Source organism: Lissotriton vulgaris, chromosome 7, assembly GCF_964263255.1.
Source record: "Lissotriton vulgaris chromosome 7, aLisVul1.2, whole genome shotgun sequence".
In the NCBI taxonomy this organism is placed as follows: Eukaryota; Metazoa; Chordata; class Amphibia; order Caudata; family Salamandridae; genus Lissotriton; species Lissotriton vulgaris.
Genome location: NC_141695.1, coordinates 112150171 through 112158598, shown reverse-complemented (window position 1 = coordinate 112158598; position 8428 = coordinate 112150171).

The following is an 8428-nucleotide window of genomic DNA, read 5'->3' as shown; positions in this document are numbered from 1 at the left end:
TTACTCCATACAATCAATATCTTCCCCACTTCTCAAATGAACACAATGCAAAGTTGCCGTTTTTCCATTTAACATCATGTCTCTTTTCAGAATCTGGAGAGCTGATTTCACCAAGAATAATAATTCTGTGGAAATTAATACTGCACAAATCGTGTGAGTACTAATACTTGTGTGTAAGCCCAGACGAAAACTCAACAGACCCCTAGGGCCTAAGGAGCTGAAACATGTCGACAAATTTACAACAATATATATACTATCAGACCCAGTAACTCGGTCTAATCTAAGTATCATATCATTTTTATCCTATTGGGAGCCTACCCCTCAATAAATAACTGGGGCACTTTTCCGTTTTTTTACATTTTTTCACCAATTTGTTTTTACATTGTTTGTGGGGAAACCCTCTATCTCTGGACAATGCACTTGAAACCAGAGGTGCCTCTGGATGAGGCTGGCAGCCAACACATTCTAGAACACCCTATGATAACTGCCATAACTACAATGTGGGGCGGATGAAACATATATACTGCACTCCAAAACAACATTGAGTTTTTGAGGGTAATCTAATCTCCCTGAACCAAAGGTTGAGAAGTGTTACAAGTGTCCTTTTTTATTTTGATTAATTTGTTATTCCTGACCAACTCATAATAGGTGCCATTTAATGCAAACTATAAATATGAATCCTGTGCTATCATTGTTTATCAGAGCCTGAATATTGTATATCTGAAAGGCAATATAAAAATTCCCCGTTGTCAAGTTTGATATATTTTAAATGCAACTGTTTCCTTTTGGTGCATGTAACTTCTACTATCTGTGTAAAGATGTCGTTTTTATGCTGTTATTGCTGTGTAAATCCGCGAGGTAAAGATATATGTTCGTATATTACATGCAATCTAATAATACATTTATTTTTTAATTAACTAGAAAAAGAAGTCACTTGTTCTCCATATCCTTGAGTTGTGTTCACCCAAACTCTGAGCCTGTGGAGGTCAAGGATGCTAACATGGCTCTGTGGCTTCATCGTTTGATGGAAGACACAAAGTGACTGGCTTGTAGACTTTACTTTTCAAAAGTCAATAAAATATTCAGTTGAGATGGGCAACACTTTTTTGGATTCAACACAAGGAAAGCATTTGGTTTGTGCTGTGTTTTATACCAATGCACTTGATGAAGATGAGAAAGAAATCAGTGAAACAAAGAACAGTCAAATATTACACCTGGCTCTTCTGTTTGCAGAGGACCTTTACAAAGGGGAACCCTCAGTGACTGACAAGGGACACCGTCCGTCCATGCTTTAGGAATGAAAAGGGGAGCTAAGATCTGCTGTGTTTGGGGGTCTCTACTAAGCCAGGCAGAAAGAGAGAGGGTCGTTCATGTTTCGGATGATAATAGCATGTGTTTGTATTTGTCTTTTATGATGCCATGTTACCTGCTGACAATAACACACTGATTAGATACATGTTTGTTTTGTTTATTTCACCTCAGGAATCCAAGACTTGCTGGTGGAGTAAATTTTCCAGATTTTCGGTTATATCACAAGGCTTTCTGTTGAAAACAAGCTTCTCATTGACTTCTTATTAAACCCACCCCCTTTACTCCTTTAGGGGTAAATATTGAACGCTGTTTATTTACTCCCTTCTCGACTAATGAAGTTCTTTCTTTTACTGCCAAAAATGCCCTCACAACCCTTCCACTTTTTAAACATACCTGCTTATTGTTAAAACCTTATTTTCAACCAAAATCAATCTCCAGAAATTATTTTATACAATCTCCTCTTTAGCATAATTGTCTTATCATCATAAATAATAGATCTTTATACTGGTCCTCATGGAGGGCAAAGTGGATTATCTGGGTCAAAGACTTGTTTGATGGTACTTCTCCCTGTTCATTTCCTATTTTTCAAGATACATTCAAATGTTTTCGTTTGTTCTGATATACATTTTCCATTCTTATGGAAAAAAATCGGAATATTTTTTATTCCCTTCCTTGTGTTGAATCTTCCTCTACGCAGGACCCACTTTTTAACATTTTGGCATCATGTCTAAAATCTTCCTTAATTTATAAATTCTTCTATGCCACGACCCCAGGTCACGTTAAGACTAAGGTGGAACTTGCATGTGAATCAGATTTAGACTTTCAGTGCACGACTGATATGTGGAATACGTTTTGAGCTCAGTCGCAGAGGATCTCAAGATCTGCCTCCACTACTCAATCTATGTTTTTTCTGTTTCATAGATTATATTTCACTCCATTTTCAATAGCTAACTTCACACATACTAGATAATAAGATAATAAGTCTTGTAATCTTCCATCAGCAGGTCTTTTACATCTCCTTTTTTCATGTCCCCCTGTAGTTTCTTTTTGGACTCAAATTTGGGCTTGTCTATCCACTATTTTTAAGTTCCGTACCCCCATGTCCAATCTCCTCCTCTTTATGGGAAGTTTATCAGAATCCATTCTGTGAAAGAGGACTGTTTGATCTCATGTTTGCTTTAGCATTTCAACAAATTGCGTTAACCTACAAATGTTTGTCAAAACTTTCAGCTAAGTCATGGTGGAATACTGTGTGCCAATATCATAGGTTAGATGTTGCTTATGCCTCATAATGTAATCCACATGTTAATAGAGATGTAGTTTGGTTGCCATTAACTACTAAATTTTATAAGGTTTCAATTAATGCTGTTTCTCATCATCGTTCTGAAAACTTCTAACCCCCTTAAATTCCTTCCTCTTTATTCTCTCCTTCTTTAAATTCTGGCAAACTTTATTTTAGCAGTTAACTTGTTCACTATATATTATGGTTCATGGAGCATAAGATTACTTCTTATTTATAGTTTGTAAAATACATTTTCGACCCCTTCTTTCCCCTCATTCCTCACCCCTTCTTCTTATTTTTTTACCATAATATCCCTAAAATGTAAACAGCTTTCCACTATGATTTGTTGCCTACTGTATTTTGCTGACCTGTTATCCTTTATATTGATGTGCTTTTAGGCCTATTTTATATTGTATTGATTTTCTGTCTCAATAAAGCTCATTAAACTAAATGCATGTTTGCTTATTTATTTCCCTCTATGTTAATTCAGGAGTTACTTATTGGGGGTTTTGTAAAGTATAAATACAGCTTGTATGTTAGAGAGGAACTCAAAGCGAAGGCAGGTAAGCTGAGAAACCATGTCCAATATTCCTCCGCCTTACCTGTGTCAGGAGCAGTGCTCAGGTGATGGTAGCTCTGAAAAGTAAATTTATTTAATGTTTACTGAATTATTAGGAACATGAGCATTGCTATTAATTTACAAAAAAGCTGAGAAACCATGTCCAATATTCCTCCGCCTTACCTGTGTCAGGAGCAGTGCTCAGTTGATGGTAGCTCTGAAAAGTAAATTTTTTTAAATATTACTGAACTATTAGGACGATGAGCTTTGCTATTAATTTACAAAAAATGTGAGGTGTGAACAAAGCATTATCACTAAACCCTCAACACCCCTCCCATCAGTAGGGGCTGGTGACATTTGCAAGAAGTGAGGCGTAAAAGTGCTCGATGAATGACCTGTAGCGAGCGAGCCTGACCTTCATAAGTGGAGTTTTAGGGTTTCTACCCAGAGAAACCTTTGAAAAGAGAAGGGGGAAACGGTCCATTTTAAGCAAATTTGACAAAGCAAGAAGGTTAATTAGGAAATCATGAAAGTGTAGTTATGACATCAATAAAAAGATTTCATTGATAATGATGTAGATACCTGCTTATTCAGTATAACCACAGAACTGGACCCTAGAAAAGCTATATGAATATACCTCCCTTACGAGGACCTGCCTCTCCCACCTCAAACTAGAACGCTCCATAAACACCTGTCCAGCTGGAGCGAAAACCAGGCCTAGATCCTAGACTGCTTTACCACTATAAATCTGAGTAGTGCAAAAACACCTTTGAGCTCTGGTCATAAACTGTTTGTTGCATCTCTGACTGGAGGTAAAAGTTTTGCATAAACCTTCATCTTGACTCCTTTATGGACACATCTCCCAGGGGACAAACAATTTTCCCTGTCTTTAGAGACCACTTTGACATCGCATCTCTCTAGAGCTGTGGCTGCTCTATTACTACATCTCTGACAAGCAGCAAGACCTTCCTTGAGCACAGACACATGGCTCAAGATTTGTTTATGACAGGAGCCAGTGCCCTTCGAGCCACTATTCTAGGTGAAAATCCATATGTTTACAAACTGTTGCGTGTTTATCTAGGTTCCTGATCGATACTGCGACCTTATGCCCCTATTCGGCTATAAATCCATTTATTCCCTATATTGGCATAACCGTTCAAGTGCGATATTCAGAAAGTCATCTCTGGCCTCACACAAACAGATCCACATTCCAGCATAGTTCTCTGCCACTTCCTTTGCAACCAATTAGTGCAATGACAGAGCAGAAGTCACTATCTGATATTCCTAGATTAACACTCCGAGTTCTTCAACAAGATAAAAACTCAGCAAACCTGGAAATACCCGCTTGCTGTGTTTTGATTAGTAATGGAACTCTAATGAGCAACTGATAACTATCACTTCCTAGTGACATCTTTAATTGACGTCTTATGTCCAGCAAACTTGCGTCAAACCCGGCACCTGTCAGGTATAAATATTACGAACGTTGCCTTAAGCAATGAGCTGTCGTGCTGTTGTATGCTGCCGTGCACCCTGTTGTGCATCCCATTGCTGCTGCAGGCAGTACGCTGCTGCTGCTGTCCCTTGGTGGTGAAGCTACTGATATCGTTATCGCTGCTAAAGCGCGAACGATGGTGCAGTACGCTTAGGAGCTGAACAGCCGTCCCTCTGCGAAGAAGCCCAGCAGATTCCAGCTGCCGCGGACGCTGTCCCCCCTCCTCCTCCCGACGCACCAGTTGAGTATTTTAGCCTAATGTATATATGACTGTATATATGTTTTATTACTTTTAAACCATTGTATGGCTAAGAAACCATATCAATGCTTTTACAGTATTATTTCGCAATCCTTATCTTACTGTACGTACTTTTTATAATAACAAGTCTTGCAATTGTGGCAATACATTTCTCTTGTACGAGAACAAAGACTGTTCAATAAATGTTAAACCTTTATTGACAAACGCCCGTCTCTCTGTTCTCTACATCTCGTGAAAGTAAACTGCACTAAACTGACTGAGTGTAAATACCTGTCTATTGTTTCACACGACCCTGGAGATTGACTCTTGATCTGAGGAGCAAAGTTGTCATGTTGCACGGTTGTTGGAAAGCTGAATCCCTTCTTGTCTGTGCCAGGGAAGCTGATCACTTCCCATGCAGAGAAGAAAGTTTCCAGTGACCTCTGAGCTAGTTGGTAACACACTCAATTAAGTTTAGCATAGTCAGTGGAGGCCTGGAATATACGCAGTTCCACGTCGATACTACTGTTTATGTTATTCCAATGCGCAGGGCCTAGTGGGAAACTAGGAACTACACTACATGGCGCCCAACGTTTGGTAAGGCGATAAACTTACGCAAGACGTTAGAGTAACTCAGTCGTGCATATTTCACACAGACCCCTTTCTCCCGTAAATACTCCAATAGACGTCTGGAGTGCGTGAAAGGTTAAAATCCGCCCGACCTTAGTAGGAAGAGATTCCTATGTAAAGCTCTGGTTCATTTAATGTTGAAGGATACAGTGTTCCAAAATATTGTGCACCTAATCTTTGTCTCCTTGGAGACCTACTCTGCAAACCTTGCATTTTTAACAATGCCAGGAGAAAATAACGGAACCACTGGGGCCGCAGTAAATGCAACTCAGCAGGATTCCGACGATATGGTACCGGGTGCAGTAATCATCCCGGCACATTTAAGAAGATCTATAACATTAAAACTTATAGATATCGGACTGACACCTCAAGGTGGTACAGTAATTTTCGTGATAGAGGCTCACGAATATCGGCAGACAGAGGTATTCTATTAATGGATAAATTTTCCAGCGGTAAACGCTATAACAAAAGAGTTTCAATATTACAAAATAGAGAAACCCCCGGAAGAGTACGCTCCGTTCGAGGAGATTGAAATTCCACTTAAATTTCAAGAGCACCTGCTCTGGTTTAATGGCGCCCTAAAACATAATGATCACAATACCAGGCTCGGTCCACTAGGTAGGCCAGGAGCAACGTGGCCGGTTCTAGCCAGCTACACACCACATCCGGACATTGTAAAAATGTCTAAAGAAGAGCTGTTAGTACAGCTAAAAACATTAATAAAAATACATAGGCAATTAGTCCAATATGTAATGCGGACTGCAACAGTCCAACCAGCTGTTAATGTACCACAGCTGACCCCTCATCAGGGGATCACTAATAAAATTACACCACAGAACATACAGTCATGTCTTGGTAAAAAAACCCATAAAACGGGAACAAATTCCTTTCTGGTTAGCACAGAAAATCACTCAAATAGAGGCAGTGTTTCCTGATACTACCCCTATTGAGAAACACAGAATCTTGACTATCTGCCTTCTTATGGGAATCGCACTACACGTGGAGGACTGCAACACTTGGGGTACAGTCTTTGCTTCCATTTACACAAAAACACACTGTCTTCCGTCTATGGCGGTGATACCAGAAGTGCTAAAACAGATTCAAAATGAATACGGTCCAGAGCCCGCTTTAAATCTAGGTATGAAATTACTGAAAGACTTCAAGCAGGTCTCGGCTATATTATTAGCCAATATAAGAGGAGAAGCAGCATCTGTGGCGATTCGCCAGAAGTTGAAGGAAACAGTTATAGAAGATCCTGTTGAGCTTGCAAAAATCAAAGAAAAATGCTATGAAGAATTAGGTAGAGACAGCTTGGGTGGGAAACCAGTAAAGCCCCAACTGCTCGAAAATCCTGAAAAATTATTTATTAAAAATAATTTAAACACTCCTAAAAAGAGCTGGGATGGAAATAAACAATCCACTCCCAAGGAAAAAGTTTTCCATTCCAGAGGAAGGTCTCCTCGACGGAGGGAAAGAACTCCGACTCGAGAACGCCAGTCTCCCCAGAGGGAGCCCTCTGAGAAAAGATATAACCTTAGAAATAGGGATAATCTGAAAAAACCTGATAGATATCAAAGTATTGATACACGTCTCTCTCGATCTTTTCCACAGAATTCGGAAAGAAGAGGACGGTCAGACCCAGGAGAGCACACCAAGTCCAAAGACAAGGAACCTGCTCAAAATAAGAAATCTCAATTTCAGAAAAAGAAGGTAGCCAGTATTAGAGTAATCAACCATGCCGAGAATACTGAGGACACAGTTGAAAAACGGGGAGTGGGAATTGACAATGTTGGACAGTGCAGCAGAAATCAGTATAGCGCGCAAGATCTTGATGAGTCATCTGGAGACAGTGGACACGAATTAATACATTCAGGTTGAAACTGCTGACACCAGACTTAGCGAGCCCCATAAAATATACGAAATAACATTGCGTATAGAGGGTGATAAGACTAGGAAAATAAGGGGACTATTTTGGGATAAGCTCTCAAAAGGCTATGATATTCTGTTAGCTGAAAAAGATTGGCCCCCGGAGTTTGTCAGGGAGTGCCCTCGTGGCGAAGAAGTGATTATGCCTGCCTTCTCGAATCACATTCCGATTCACAAAAAATATACATATGCAAGGAAATGGGCAGTGGCCCAGGCACCTGCATTATATAAAAATCATGTAGGATGGGAACTCCTCACAAAATCCAATAAAAAAATGAACCAACTGCCCAACGGCAGTATCCCATTAAGCAAGATGCTAAAAAACAAGTCAGGGAGATCTTAGATCAACTTGAATACCAGGGGGTGATTGAAACATGCACCTCTCAAATGAACAATCCATTGTTTCCTGTCTCCAAACCAGACAATTCATATCGTCTAGTTTTGGACTACAGACACCTTAATACATGTTGCAAAACTTTTGCAGTACAAAACTCGCATAGTGCAGCCCTAATGAATAACATAGTTAGGAAAAAATATAAAACAACATTAGACATATCTAATGGCTTCTTTTGTCAAAACATTGCACCTGAAAGCAGATATTTGACCGCTTTCTCTGCATTTCGGTCGCAGAAAAAATTCTGTCGACTCCCACAGGGGTTCAAGAACAGCCCATGACTATTCTCAGCTAGGGTAACAGAGTTACTACAAATATATGATGATGAGGCATTATCTTACGTAGATGATATCAATCTCACAGACGACGACTTGGATACTCACTTGAAAAGAGTGAACACCATTATACTTGGGTTCGCAGCAGAGGGTTACAAATTCAACTTTAAAAAGTCCCGAATTGCCCATCTGACAGTACTATTTTTAGGGTACGAATTATCAAGTGAAGGGAAAAGCCTAGCGGACAACTTCTTAGAGAAGTGTGCTGTACTCCAAGCTCCAAAAACGCTGAAGAATTTACAATCCATACTAGGTTTTCTG